We start from the raw sequence: 16,143 nt of genomic DNA on the forward strand, positions 1-16,143 counted from the left end.
AATGTTATTTCTTCCAAATAATGAAGTGCTGCTCTCTGGTGTAACATTATTATTCTGTGCAGCAACTTATTAAATGAAGCAATTTATGGTAGCATCTCTGAAAAATGCCATCCTTTATTGAAATGAAAGCAAGTAATAGCATAAGGACTGTAAAATAAAAAGGCAGAACATCTTCTTTTAGACCATTACAAAAATACATGTATTGTCTATTTGAAAATCAATACAGTACCATAAAATAAAATGGAGCTGCGGTATCATCATCATAATTTCTATTTCAAATGGTTTGCTGAGAGCCAAATTGTGTCTTTTATGGAAAAAGAATGACAAATGGTTTAATTCAATATCACACGCATGTGTATATATGAGCTGAAATTCTGCTACAACTCAAAGCTGTTAGGCAAATATTTTAGTATCACCACAAGTTTAAAAACAACAGACATGTGGGAGTGCATCCATTTATTTACACTTGTACTGACTTAAAATTCAAAATGCTATTTGAAGCTTTTAAAGTACTGCTGTGGGATGTTAAATTACTGCTGAATTCTTACTGTTCTGAGATACCTTTCAACCTGCCAAGATGCATGATGATGATAATAATAATAATAACAGCAGTAGTGTGGGGATCTTTAAAATAACGTGGGGCTTATTTCTGTAAGATAAATACCATTTTCACTAACCCCTGTTTTATGATTCAGCATTTCTAATACAATAAAGTGAAATAATGAAAGTAAAACAACAACAGGTTTGTGTGGGCTGGGAAAGGGAAAACGAGCACGTGCATTGTCAGAATTTCTGCAGAAATTGTAGGGGGAAAAAAAAGCTCATGTAAGTGGCGCTTCCCTCTCTCTTCCCCCCGGGGAAAATTCCTCCTCTTGTTTTTAGTGTTCGCTACATTTCCTTCTTTTATTCCTTTTTCTGATCTCGTCCTTTTGTTCCCCTTGTCTCCTCGGACGCCTCTCCTTCCTCCCGCAGCGGGAGCTCCGTGCGGCGGGGCCGGAGCGCGGCGGGCGCGGGGCGCTGCAGGTGAGCGGGCCGGGGGAGGCGGGCAGCGCTGCGCCGGGGCCGCGTGTGTGCGGGGCCTGTTGCTCTCCTGCCTCCCTCCTCGCCCTGCCTCCTTCCCAGGGACGGCGTGGCTGTGAACCCCCGCCTGTGGCGCTGGGAGCTTTCTGCACCTGCCTCGCTCAGGGCTGCGGGGGAGGAGGGGGTGAGATGGCAAATGTGTTCTCAGGTGAGGATGGGGGCTGTGAACCCCCCGTCTCGGCCGCGCTTGGCTTGCATGGGCTGCGGAGGGGCTTGTTTGCTCCTTGCTTGTTTGTCACCATCTGACAAATGCCAGGCTCAGTGAGGAGCCCTCCGCCCGCCAGGCATGGCCACTGCCGCAGGCAGATAGTCACCAAATGCCCCACAGATGTGGGAGAGGACTTTTCTGTCTCCCTCTTACTGAAATACTGTGTCGCACACGGACCCTTGGTTATTATCGCCCCTTGGCCGCAGCAGCGCGGGCACGGCACTACGAGAAATCTTTGCATTGCTACGGGATCAGAGGTCACCGCTGCAGGGGACCAGGGCTGGTTTATTAACCAGCCGAGTCTGTTTAAGGTGTAATTCCTCAGGAAGAGCAGTGTGCTTGTGGCCATTTAAACGAGTTAACAGAGCGTGCCCGTTCAAGCCGTGTGTGCTTTTCCGCAGGCACGAGCCCCAGCTCGACGGGCGGGCGCCCGCAGTTGCCGTCGGCCGAGTCGCCTCAGCCCCGCAGGTCTGTGACCTCCGGCTCCTGCCCATGTCACATCCCTGTCCTCCGGGTGGAAACTGCGGAAGAAAGTGCAGGATGCGCCTCGGTTTTGCTGACACCGCTCCAGCCGCGCTGGCTCCCGCACTGGTAATGACCGGGCTCACACAGGCGCCCGGGCGGGAGGCTCCGGGTCGGGGGGCGGGTTACAGACTCTCCCCGCCGGCGCCTGGGTGTCGGCAGCGGGTGCCGGGAGCGCAGCCCTGCGTGGGGAGTCCCGTACGTCCCCATTCCAGCGTTAACGCAAGCGTCTGCGAAAGGGAAACCTCCCCTGGAGGCCGGGTCCGCCGGCCCGGCCCCGCGGCGCTGCCCGGGCTCAGAGGCGCTCCCCGCGGGGCTCCCCCGCCGGGGCCGGGCCCAGCCGGGCCCCCGAGCCCGCCCGCGCCTCGGCACGGCCCGCGGGGCAGCCGCCGGCAGGGGGCGCTCTGGCTCCGGGAACGCGCTGCCGCTGCCCCGGCCCGGCCCAGGCCGCCCCGCCGCCCTCGGGTACGGGCACGGGCGGCTGCCCGGGGCGTTCGGCAGGTACCGCGGGGCCGGCCTGCCGCAGGGCAGCGAACAGGTGACGACCTCCCTGGAAGAGCCGCCGGCCTGGGGGAACGGCCCGGGAGGTGCGGCCCGGCCCGGCCCGGCCCGGCCCGGCTCCCCGAGCGCTCCTGCGCGGGCGCGGGGAAGGCGGCGCCGCACGGGTGGAGGGGCCGGGCCCGGCCGGGGGCTACAGCGGCCCCGGCGGAGCCACAGCCGCCGGCAGAAGTTGGGGACAAACGTGCTGGGGCCGTGGCTGCAGCCACGGGTTTCTTTGTGCGTCTGTCAGCACTTTGGGTGACATTCCCTCCGCCGCGCGGGTGGCTGGCGATTTTTCCCTTTTTTATTGCTGGAAGAGGTTGTTCCATACAAGAGGAAAAGAAGAGAGGCCTTTGTAATTTTCAAAGAGGTTTTTTACAATATAGTGCCGAAAAAGCAATTTTTTTTTTTTTTAATTGGTGAGTTTTTTAGCATTCAGGTGGATGCTCTTTAATACAGATTTATGTTCCAAAGAGATACTTGATTTCTTTGACTGTATCTTTGATCATAGCTTATAACTACTACCTCTACATACCTGTGTTTGTAAGAATCTTTTAAGAGTCAGTAAGAAAAATGGTTTTCTTTAAAAGCCTTCCAAAACAAAAATTATAAAGGACAGAGGAAAATGTGATAATCTAGCAGCCAAGCCACACTTTCCTCTAATGTATGATCCAAATGTTTTGGACCAAATCCTTAGGAATATAATTGGTGTAGTGAACCTCACTGATTTATCTCAGCTGAAGACCTAATTCCAGTACATTGCATACTAAGAATATGTAAAAGATATTCCAGAGACACAAAACAACATGGTTGTGCATCTCAAGATAAACCAAACTAAGCTAGATGAAACCAAAATTAATTCTTGTTCTGTAGTACAGTAATTACCCGTAGTGACTGCAAATTCTTAATTTCCCATGCACACAGACAGGTACTTAGCTAGAAACTGTATGTGATGGTTTACAATTGAAATAAGTACTTTCTTGTTGGATTTTTTAAAAAATATTTTTAATTTTTAATTTTTATTTTTTTTTTTGTGATAGATGTGCAGTCACTCTAGGATATGCGAACAAATCTTTAAGAAGTGAAATTAATTCTGCTTTACTATTGCATATCCTGTAAAGGCTTTTAGTGACTTCACTGCTTCAAGTGGCTTTAAAATGAGAAGTTTAATACTTGCATTTTTAAAGTTTTATTTCTGTGGTGTTTTGCTTGCCTGGTCAAATTTATCCAATGCAGCATGGCGATCTGGCAGTATTACAGGTAGTGGCTTATCAGTTATTTTAATAGGAGGTTTCCTAAATCCACTCTGGAATGAGATGTGCTTTAGGGAAAGGATCTGGCTCCCCACACTCCAAACCAATCACCCTGCTGACTTCCTTCCCTGGTTTTCTTCAGTAATTTCTCTAATGTGTCCAACCACTTTACTACAAAATAAATATTCAGAGATAAGGAGGGAGAGGGGGGAGAAGGGAGGAAAAAATAGGCCTCCCAGTGAGCTATTGATTTGAAATTTGAAACATTTTATTGATAGAAGAAAAACCCAGACATAAGGAAGCAGTTTGATACTGCACAATATTTGAAAAAAATTGTGTGCATCTGTTTAGCACAATACACTGCATAATGACAGCAATCTTCCCTGTTTGTATCTATTCATCTGATTATACAGCGTAACAATTCTTTTTGCTACACATTTATTTACTAAAGGATTTTTTTTAATGGATAATAAATTAGTAAATCAGATATCATGTGCTTGGGAAAATATGATAGTTGACTCCCTACATGCAAGATAGTTGCAATTCATATTTTATGTGATATTCAGCGATACTCACTTATACAGATGAAGTTATGTGCTTCTCTTGTGGCAAAGACAAAGGAAGTTTTAAATCACTATTTAGTACCCTTTCATCTAGGCACATGTTATTTTGAAACGCTTCAGTTTTTAACACCGCAGTGCAGCACTGATGTAATGAAGAGCTTTGACTTTCTTGAAGTATAACCCAGTGGCCTTCTTTTGATGCCTTTTCCACAGCTATTTCTGCTGCAGCTTCCTGTCCTTGACCCAGCCATGCATTGTGAAGTTCTCCTGAGTCAATGGTAAATTCAAACTTGTTCCCTAAACAGAACAATATACTGTACTACTTCGAGCCAAATAATAAAGTGTTCAAAAAGGCATGTTCTACACACACTGTTAAAATGGCACCACATCACATGAGTCACCAAAGGAAAAAAACAGCCCTCAAAAATGCAGTTTCAATAAATCGGCTGAGCTTGGATATTGTGCTACCTTCTGGCTAGGTATTCTGTATTAGCAAAACGCTCCTGTCTCTGGAAAGCATCCCAGAGTGAAACAGTTGATTTCTGCTCATGCCTTCCCTACATATTGCCTATATGAATATTTCAATGCACACTGAAGTGGATGTGTTAGAAATTTATCTAAAGAAAAAAAAAAGAAATTATGTTAATGTCTCCCTGAAGGTGACATTACACACAGGCCATGAAGGGGACTTAACAGAAGTCCTTATGCTGGCATTAGGAAGTTGTTGGGTCAGAGGAGGGTTAGCAAATTTTCAGTAATCTGTTGCTTCAGTATACTTGTGCAAGGTTGATGACTTGTGCAAATACAGAAGAGCAAGCAGCTACCTCTGATTTCAGAAAGCAGCGAGTGTTCCCCAGGCAGTTGCCTGAGCCAAGCACTGAAACTTCCCTCAGACACTGAGTGTTGGAGGTGTAATGCCATCGGTGTGTTAACATCTAACAGCACTCCGCGGGCAGGAAAAGGCCTGGTATATTTCTCTGGTTGTGGTAGAATTTCTAGGACCAGCGGTATTGCTAACTAACTTGTAGAAAGTTGTTTTATTTCATGGTAAGTGTTCTGTTTTCTCATAATTGTTAGTAATAGCCTCTAGTCCAGGCTGATTTAATAGTTCAGAGTCAATAAGGGGACCAGTCCAGGAGATAAACAGTGTTGGGGAACAGCACTGCCTTCTTTGGAAGTTTTTACACATTTAGTTCCAAGTTATATTTGGGCTAAGTTTCCATAAATTAAGAATTACAGTTGACAGAACCTTGTGAAAAACAACAATTAAGGTGTAAGACCAGTCTCTGGGGTGTAGTATTTTATCATGACTTTGGTAGAGATCCAAATGCAACACATGTTAGGGTCACTCACAGTACAAAATCTGTCCTTTAAAGGGCTGAGACTGGTAATACAAACTGACAGCACAAGTCATCCTGGACTTTCTGCTGCCAAACAAAGGAGAGAACTTTTCACTTTTCACGCCTTTAGAAATTTCTTCTTTCTGGACATTTCAGATCCATTTCTTTTGCTTGTTCTATCCAGGAACCTTCAGTATCTCTCTTCAAGTAATATAATTTATTTAACATTGTCCACAATTTAAAAAAATACTATGTAGAGACTGTACATTTGAGCACAAGCATGTGGATTTTAAAAATCAATGTAACTGAAGTTTTTTATTTTTAAAAATAAATATAAAAGAAATTTAAAAATATAGAAATGTAGGGTCATTATTGTAGACGCACTTTACCCTGATTTCTCTTCATAGAGAGTTAAAGAGAAAATCAAGCAAATGTTGAAACAGTGATCTGTGTAAGTTCAGAATGTTCACAAAGCATGAGTTTATGTTTTTCAGTAACTGAAAGCTTTAGAACGGAACAGCTGTGAAATTAATAGAAATTATTTGTAATATTTGTCAGTGTTTATTTTCTCAAAAGCTTTGAGGTTTATTTGTGGCAAATTTCCTCATTTAAAACATTTAAAAATCATTTAAAACTATGTGATACAGCTTCTGGATATTGTAAGCTTAAATCATACACATATAGTGACATTCCTTAGAGTATATGAATATGTTCACAGATGATTCAATGTGGCAGTTTATAAGACCAGCTAAGCCTTCACCAAAGTATGTACAAAATTCTAAACATAAAGCTTTTCTGAAATTTCTACCTTAACAAATTAAAACAAACTTGTGTGTCTTTTGTGTGTAAGCCTTTTCGTATATCAGCAAGGCTAGAAACACTGAATTGTGCTGAGAAACAGTATTAATATTACATTCCAAGGTCAGTTGAACTCAGATTTCTCTAGAATAGGAACAGTTTCTATTAAGAAATTGCCAGATCAAAACTATATGGTGAAATGCTTAAAATTTTAAAAGTCTGTAAGAACCAGATCTAAATTTTCCACTGTTGTAAGAAACAATAAGAGAGCTCCACACCACTATTTATTGTGTTGTACAGGGATGTGCTGGGTTCTATTACTTGGTATTTTATTCAGAGGTGCATTCAGCTATGTATTAGTAGTGAGCACTGAGCCATTAGAGCAGCAAAAGCTAGGACAGAAATAAACTGTTGGCTGCAATTGCCCCTTTGAAAAAGAACAGGAATTTTGAGAAGGGAGAGAAGGAGATTCCTTGGCCTCAGTGGAGTTTATTATTCTCTGGAAACAGGTAAACCAACCCTGGCTCAGGAAGATACTTCAGAATAGGAAATGTTTTGCCTTTGAAATGTACCAGATTACATGTCATTTCAAATAGTGTTCATGGCAAAGATACCCCTGGGACCACCTTACAAGAGCTTTATTTCTTGCCTGCAAATTAGTCAATTCAAAACACTTCTCCTCTCATCTCTGCCTTCAGCTCTTAATACCACACACGCCATTCGTAAAATAGCGGAGAAGAATGAAAAGACCCTGAATACAATGGTACAATTAAGAAAATAAAACAAAAGACTGTAAAAGCAAGAACAAGATGGGTTTCAGCAGACAAGGGAAAGAATGAAATTTTGGTGCATTTTTGGAGGCATTTCAATAAAGCCTCTTTCTTCCGTTTCAGCAGGAGCTCATTGAAACAGCTACGTTTTCCAAGTGCAGGCAGACAGCCAATAGCATCTAAATTATTTTTAAGAAAGCACTTATAGCACTAAGCACTCACTACTACTAAATCCCATCTTAGAGGAGAAGGGTGGAGTAAGAAGAAAGGTCAACAAATGTATCAAGTTCTTTGTGTAATGCCTCACTGACATTTTCCAACTCCCTCAGCTGGCTTTTATTTTTTTATTTTTTATTTTTCAGAATCCTGGTAAAATGCAGTAAAGGATTTAAGGTTATCGTCTGTCTCTCTCTAGCTTCTGACATCTCTTTATAACAAGAAAGAGTCACAGCCAACTGTAACAGGAGGGCAACACAATGAATCCTGGTAAGACAGGGAAGGGGGGAGGTTCAACTTTGCTGCCCCTTTGCCCCTGTTTCTTCCTCACAGAACAGAAGTGCCATCTGTTACTAGTCCTAACATGCATGCACTTGATTTCCATTCAGTAATAACTATCACAGGAAAAAGATTATCAAGTGATCTAAAGCACTATCAACATTAGCAGATCTTCCCATCCAGTGTTTTGTTTGCACTTCCAGAGATCTAGCAGATGAAATGGATATGGGCAAGTGTCTTAATTGCCAAGAATTATTTTGTTTTCTGGTAGAGGACCACATGGTCCAGGTGTGGATTATGACCAGACTGAGGATGTTTCAGTTCTTAGGTCAGAAAAAGATTTAGGGAAATCAGACAAGAGGACTGATGTTTATAGTTTCCAATCCGAATTCACTACAGTCTTTATTACTTGGTGTTGTAATACATCATCATAATAGTGGAAAATCAAATCATAGCATGTTTTGTGAGGGTAGACAGCATTAAAGTATAAGCCTGTTCTAAAGCAATCTGTAAAAATGTTTCTTAGGCTTCAGTCAAATTTGTCACATTCACAAGTAAAAATCCCAGCACCACCAAACACCTTCCAGCTCAGAAAACTCATTTTAAGATTGTTCTAGTTTTGACTGGGGTAGATTCTCTGGGTTAATTTTCTTCATAGCAGCTGGTATAGGGCTGTGTTCTGGATGTTCTGGATTTGTGCTGGAAACAGTGTTGATAATTCAGAGATCTTTTAATTATTGCTGAGCACTGCTCACACAGAGTCAAGGCCTTTTCTGCTCCTCACACCGTTTCACCAGTGACGAGGCTGAGGGTGCACAAAAAGTTGAGAAGACAACAGCTGGGGCAGTTGACCCCAAGTGACCAGAGGGATTTTCCCTGCCATATGGCATCATGCTGTCTGTATAAACTAGAGATGGAAGTTGGCTGGGGACTGTGGCTTGAAGCCTGCTTGGGCATTGGTTTGGCGATGGTGATAAATTGTTTTTCATTGGAATCACTTCTTCTTGGGTATAATTTCTCTCTGTTTTTGGTATTATTATGGATCCCTCAACTATGCCTAGTTTTGGCTGGTGTCTTATTGTTGAAAGAAATGGACTACAGCAGCAGATGTCTGCAAAGGAAGGGTGCCTACAGTGTGCTGTTTGTAAAGCAGGGTAACGATAAAACAATTGATGCAGTGGGATTTCTCTGTCAGTGCCCTTCAGGTGTTTTGCTGCTCTTTCCTCTTGCTGACTATACACAATTGTTTTAGCAGTCTCTCACTTCTCCAGCTTCACATCTTTTGCCCCTCTGCTCTTGCTGCCTGTACACCTTGTTACTTAAAACACTTCTATGACCAGAAATTGACCACCCTGTGAGATGCCAGCTTTCTTCCCAAAGGCTGGGGAATGACCTGAAATGTGGGAGACCTGGTCAGTGCTGTTATAGTGTAAATAAACTTGTACAATGTTTTAAGAGGAAAAAGCCGAGAAAATTACTAGCAAGTAGCTTGTGCTTTAGACTAGCTTAATTTGCTCAAGTCAAATCTGAAGCTGATCTGTCTGGCAAACCTACTGATGCCTACATTGTCAAAATACATGAGACAACATTTCATTTCTCCAAATTTCCATTAATTTCATTGCCTTATTTTCTTTCTTTTCCTCCTACACCAGGATGACATTTTTGAAGTGTACTTTTAAGAGCATAATTTGATCAAATGATCCAAGGGAACTCCCTATAGATATCCATGATTTAATGCTAGATTTGCTCTAAGGTTAGCATGCCTGACAATGAAAATTGGTCTAACCCCAGTTAATTTTAAATAATTAACAGAGTGTGTTTTTTCTGAGCAGAACTGTATCTTGCTTACACAGCTCAAAGAGAAATGTATCAAACAAAGGCAGGGCACTGCTGTGTGTGGTGGTGAGCATTCTGAGCATCCCAACCTCGACCAGAGCAGTCTTTGTCACCTTGCTGAAGTCAGTCATTGCACATGTCCTTGTGCAAGATGCTTGTAGCTGACTTCCAGATAACTTTGAGGATACTGGCAAGAATTCACTGGCTGGCTGATTTATGTTTCAGTATAGTAGATATTCTGTGCTCTGAAAACAAGTAGGGTCAGCATCTGAATCTGAATTTCTTTGTCTTCCTTTTCTCTTCTCCATTTGGAATTTTATTTTCTAGCTCAGAACACATGCACTAGAAGCCAAAGAAATCTCTTTTATCAGGTTAGTATTTTCAACCTAATCCTGGTTCATATCCATGTAGGCTTTGGGCTCCTCTGCTCTGTACCCACTTGTCACTCTTCAAAGTGAGGAAGGAAACTCTTGGTATTGGCGCAGAACTTAGAAGAGATCTGTGCCGAATAAGAGCAAGAACGCAGCTGCACAAGACTCAGCATACTTCTCACACACAAAATGCAGTGAAGGAAAAGATGACACTTTAAGCTAAATGAGAGATCATTATACAACACTGTTTCCATTCTGCTCCTTCTAGGAGGAATATATACATGCGACAGCAGCACTCAGGACATGAAGAGCTACTTTGAAAGTTGATGCATTTCCCAGTGTCTGAGATGAAGATGGAAAGTAGAGAGTGAGAAAATTGGCTGTCCCTGCAGAGGTGCCCTCCAACCACAATAACGTTTCTGAAGCTGTCATGCTTTTCTATCCTTAACAAGAAAGCAGCTTGGACTGGTTCAGAGTGAGTGCAGTTTGTAGGAGGCATCTCAGACTGATCTTCCCTGAAGGGGGAGTTTTCCAGGGCCTGGTAGAAGCAGCTGGCAGCATGAACAGCTCAAGCTACAGCAAGGAGGCCCAAGCAGAGTTACACAAGCTTGTCCATATTCCTTTGTACTGTGCTGAATTGGGAAGGCATGCAAGGGAGACCTGAAAACCTTAAAGCAAAGGACTGCTCTGTGGGCTGTTTGGTCACACATACAGGTGTACATACACAGGATGATAAATAGGAGCTTGTGCAGGGTTTGTGCTGTGTGGGAAAGCTAACTGGGCTGTGAAAGTAAGCTTTACCCTTTCAAACAGACCAAGGTAAATGACAGCTGAGGGTGTTACACAGGCAGTTGGGTTCTTTACACTCAGCCTCATGTTCTTAGAGGGTTTTGCTCACTGCACTGCCTTGTGAAATACAGCAGTAAAAGCCTGTGACCAGAGGGAAAGTGGTAAGCCAGTGGTAGCACTAGATTAAAACAGCAGCACGCAAACACACTGACCTCTTCCTGAGTGGTAACCTCAAGTGAGAGCTAATTCACTGGATTGATTTTATTCTGCTTGTCCATGAGAAAATAGAGCACAGCAGCATTGACTGCAATTGGCCAAAAGTGCTTGTGAGCTTCAGTGATTTTTATAGTGGTTATTTGAGTTTCCAGGTTCTTAAAGACATTGGTGATGTTATGTACTATTACACTCAAAGTCTTCTGTTTGGCAAAAATGTACTGGCAAAAGGCAAAAGAATATAAATTAATCTAAGAATTTATTGTTATTCCAATTAGTGTTTTAAACAGTCTAATAGTCAAAATTACTTAATGAGCATAGGAAGACTTCATTAAAAATAGAGTTAAAATTTCTGCACTAAAATTCTCCTTTCTCTGGTGTTGCACTTACTCCCCCAGATTTCCTTTGGGTCTTAAGATTGGTATTTCTCAAAAGGAATGGGAGAGTATTATGATGGGTTTTCACCAGGATTTGTGTGATACTCACGGGAGAGGGATATCTTTCTTCTTAGCCTGGTGTCTGTTTGGATTTAGTTTTATATGTTTTCTTAACACTATCATCTAACTCTGATTAAATGGCTGATTTGTGTCAAATGTGTCTGCACTCTTCCCCACAGCTGGAGGCAGTTCAGTTCACAATGAGTAACCATTTGTTATTACCCTAAACTAGAGTTTAACTAAAACAAATCTAGTCAAGAGTGCCTCACAGCTGAACAATTGCTATCACAGCTAAACCAAATTAAAATCTATCTAGGCCCAGAAAAACCCAGAGCATTGCCAAGTCAACACTGTCACCTCAATACAAACCCTGTTGCTTTTTACTAATAATGGCAAAATCACATTTATTGGGCTATAAAGTCACTTTAAATAGTCTGTGAAGTGCAGAGCAAGGATTTGCAAACCCTGCTATGACTGCAAAGTCATGACTGAGCAGCAGATCTTGGAAACATTCACACTTTCCTAACTTCTCTTGAATTAGAGTAATTCAAAATCTGATTGACTTGTATTTCTTCATTGCCATCAGGAGGCCAGCTAACAAAAGTATTTGATTTTCATTGCCAATATAATTTGCCCAATCAGCAGGAATACTGTGATTATTAAACTGAGAGCTATAGTTTGTAGTGCTAAGTTAAAAATTCATGTAGCTGCAGGAGACTATAGTGCAACGTGATAAAGGTATAGGATAATTAAGAAACATACTTGAATCTAAGATACAGACACTCATACAGGCACTAGCAGGCAGGTTTTACATGAGGTAGTTCATGAAGTTTGGTCTCTACACAAACACAACTAGATCTCATATATATGATTTGAGATTGATTAGAAACAGAATGAGGGACATCATAGTCACCTGTTTAACTTTTGAGCTAAGTAATCATTTGAAGACTGGAAACTAATATCTTCACATCTCTATTAAATATTTCAATGCTATTTGTCAGCATTCTTCTGAAAAGACTCACTGACTATTCCATTTTCTTTGGCAGACTATGTTCACAGATGCACATCTTTAATAACAGAAGCACTTGTTATACATTTCCAAAATTATCTGATCAGCTTCCTACAAGCAAGAACTTTTTCATCAACTTGTACATTCCATCAACTATGTATTTTACATATATGCAGTTTTCACCATGTACAAAATTCAAGATGCCTTAAAATACCTCCCATACAATTGTACATAAATGGTACATTTATTTTTAAAATGTGATTTTTCAATGGCAAAAAAATACCCCTGTTGATCCTTCTTTTCTTTTGTGTTTTAAAAACACTCAGAGTTTCAACTATACTTGTAAATATATATAAACATTACAAGTGTAGATATTAATATCTAGTTGGTCTGTTAAATGTGATTACTCTCCAGATATACAGACCTCATCATCTGGAGATGAAGGAGTCACAATCTTTCAGGGATCTTCTGCCAATGTTTCACCACCCTCGTGGTAAATGATTTTTCCTAATCTCTGGTCAGAATTTCTCTTGGTCTGACTTCTGCAGGTTGCTTCTTTCCTGTCCTTGTGTACGTCTAAGAAAAATCTGTCCCTGTCTTCTTTGTAGCCTCCTGTGAAGTGTTTCCAGACAGCAGTAGATCCCCCTGCCCTCTTGGCCTTTTCAAGGCTGAAGAACCACAGTGCCCTCAGCCTCTCCTCACACGTTTTCTGCTATAGCCTCCACTGGATTAGGTTAATGTCTTTCTTGTACTTTAGGAGATGCAGCAACTAAATTTAAATTTTTCATTTACAACATCTATTTTTTGTTCATACACTTACTGGTAGTGTAACACCCTCAACATCTTCTATAGCTGTACTTTCATTTTGGGTTTTGTCCTGATTTAGTTTAGTTGGATGTGCTTCTACTTCAGCTGTCAATTTTGTTCTCTGAAGTCCAAATTTCTCCTTGCACTGCCAGTTCTTCAGTTGCCTCCCTTGCCACTAACTGGACAACCTATATTGCAGCATGTTATAGGCTTTCCAAGTGAAACCCCCCTCCCCCCTTATTTCTTTCTTTCTCCTCTTTTCTATTTTCAGAATCTTGTTCTACTTGCTGGATATATCTGCAAGAAGCTGGAACCCAAAGGTATGGTTCCTTCTGAAGAGGTGGTTAACACACTGCCTGCGGACCAACAAAGTTCAGGACAGAGGAGAGGATCCAGGATTTTAAAATGACAGGAGGAGGAAAGATCCTCTGAGTTTGACTGTAAAATTTCTGACAGCACTTGGCTCTTTCATGCTGCTATAGGGAGTGCTTCTGAATTTCATCTGCAAGGCACTGAGAACAGAGGGTACTCGGGACTTAGCGGAAATTATTCTCCCTTTTGAAGGATCAAGCTCTTGAAGAGCACCCACTGTTAGGCATATGACCTCTTCAGGTACTTAAAATTACTTAATTAGCACTATAGACATTAGAAAGAACAAGATCATTCTAGCAAAGGTAATAGAGCTGTAATTGCAGGTGTTACAGAATTTAGTACAAAAGATTGGTGTTCCCAATATTTGTTTTAAAGTGTTTTAAAAGGCTCTGTAAAGAAGGGAATCAAGCAAACTATCAGGTAGGATTTTTTTCCCCCTCCATGTTTTTGTGAACTAAGACTAGAGGGAACACATAACAAGCATCTTGCTATTAAATTTGCCCATGACAAATAGTACAGCTGCATGTAGTGTGCAAGAACATCTGTAGAATCATGACACATGCAGAATTCCCCCACACTGAGAGCATGACACTATACTGAAAACGATTCAGTTGTAGAAGCAATATAAATGTATTTTGTATAATCTTTCTCCACCTTCTCCTCCCCCTTATCTTTTGAATCATGTTAACTATAGGATTTTGTCACTTCTTCCCAGCATCAGTAAAAAAGTGTAATAGTGACTAAGCATTTCAGAATTACGCTCTTCTTTCATTAGTAGCTAAGATACAGACATTTCTTATCTGAAGAAACAAAAAAAAACCCCCAAGAAAACAGTGGCAGAAATGCACTAGACAGACACCAAAGCTTAGTCCAAATGGAACTTGACATGTTTTGCCAATGCAATTTAACTCTTGAGAAATCAAAGGGTGATTTTTCTGTGTCAGCATCTTGGTTGTTCAGTTCAAAGTGAGCAGTCAGATTGCTGCCAGTCTTTACTTCACCCATGTAAATGGTGGCACAAAGTACTGTGATACGTGATATCACAAACTACTATGGAAAACTATGTATAGATTTCCAAAGTAAGGGGAATCTCCTTGCCTGGGATTTTGTGAGTTCCCACAATTTATCACTCAAATGCAGCTATGGTAGAACTTGGTATATGACCCTTTAAGCTCCACACAGTCATAAAAGACTGTGCCTTTTTCAAAATCCTTGAAGGCTTTTCCCAAAACTTATTTTAAAAAATATTTGCTTCCTCCTTCTAAATATTCTATTGTTTGCTCTCTGAAATAGTTTCTCTGCAATCTTTAGAATTTAGAAGTAAGAAATTTCATAATTGCAATGCAAACACTGATTTTTGTAATGTCTGAGGTTGTCTAAATTTAGACTATGTGATACAATACCATGACCAGGCAAACACATGCATGTTGTGAACACCTGGATCATCATCGCCTTGTTTCTTTGAAACATCTTACTTTCAGTCATCAGGACAGCTCAGGACTGATAACTATGTGAAGCTCCAAGATAATTTCCAAATTTTTTATGCAGACTGCAAGGCAAACACGAAGCTCCAGGGGCCAGCTGTCTTGGTCATAGTTTTCAACTCCTTGCCCGTTAAATTCCTGCATCAAAACTGCAGAAACACTACCCTTATGACATATTCCCGTAAGGATTTTATTGATAGGATTCATTTTTAGTTTATTTGCTGATACTCTTTGGACAAGTCCTTTGAACTCTTGCTTCATGCATCACCTGAAAAAAACCTTGTTTTCCTGTGTCAGAGAAACATATTGTACTTATGTACAATGAGAAGGGGTTTGAAGCACTCTGATGACTGGAAGGATATGCAAGTACAACTGATATCCCCTGATGACATTTGCTTACTTGTAAGGGAATATTTATCTCTTAATTAGATATATTATTCTCTTATTAGATATATTAGATATTATTCCTTGTTTAATAATACAATGACTTTCAACATCTACTTCTTGCTTTGTGTGTCCAGTAACTGCTTGCACAAGATTCAGTTATGTGCATCAGCAGAGCAGAAAGGAACAGCATACATCCTGCAGAGCTGGAAAATGTCTTCATTGACTTTTCAGTATCCACAACTTTGACATGGAGAGGTGCACATCCAGTGGCCAGATGTAACTGCAGTCAGCTGTGGCCACTCCAAGCTGGAAATGAGTGTCTGAGCGTCCTGATCACTAATCCTTCCACTGCAGTGCCTGTGTTCTGGCTGCTCTCTTGGGTGAGTGCTTCAGCAGCTCCTTGTAGTCCTGGGCTCCAGTTAATAACATAAACGGTGGCACAATTTTTAACAAGTTAGCACCATAAGGAGTTGTGGAAAAAGGTACCCAGGAAAGCTTCATTTATATGATATGTAAAGTGGAGCACTAGAATTGCTCTCTTGCAGACTTTAAATAAATTAAAGAGTCTTGTGGTAATTTAAAAAGTTTTATTTTATTTTCCTCATGATGGAGACACAGTGAATCTTGGAGGGAAAACACATACACATGGATATATTCACCATGGGTAAGTGAATTGAAAAATAAAGATCATGAATTAGATACAGTTAGTTTAGTTTAGACCCAAAGGAGCCAAATTCAGCATCAAAATGATTAATACTGTAGCTGATCTAATTCTTTTAGTTGTTTTTCTTTGTTTGTATTTTTGCTGCTGTCTTGTTTACAGCTTCTCAGCCAGAAAAATATCCCAAAGCAAATTACTGTCAGAAGCC

The 16,143-nt window shown here is 41.3% G+C and overlaps 1 long non-coding RNA gene across 1 annotated transcript; it reads left to right on the top strand.

The window, feature by feature from the left end:
- The first annotated feature begins 1,746 nt into the window (after positions 1-1,746).
- Positions 1,747-15,648, top strand: LOC148183849 (uncharacterized). The gene is made up of 4 exons (XR_015773167.1): positions 1,747-1,879; positions 7,437-7,560; positions 13,303-13,643; positions 15,409-15,648. It is a non-coding gene; the product is annotated as an uncharacterized LOC148183849 (long non-coding RNA).
- The last annotated feature ends 495 nt before the right edge of the window (positions 15,649-16,143 follow it).

Source organism: Pseudopodoces humilis, chromosome 8 (assembly GCF_049639895.1).
Source record: "Pseudopodoces humilis isolate 2021_Gansu_Grassland_sample_001 chromosome 8, ASM4963989v1, whole genome shotgun sequence".
Lineage (NCBI taxonomy): Eukaryota > Metazoa > Chordata > Aves > Passeriformes > Paridae > Pseudopodoces > Pseudopodoces humilis.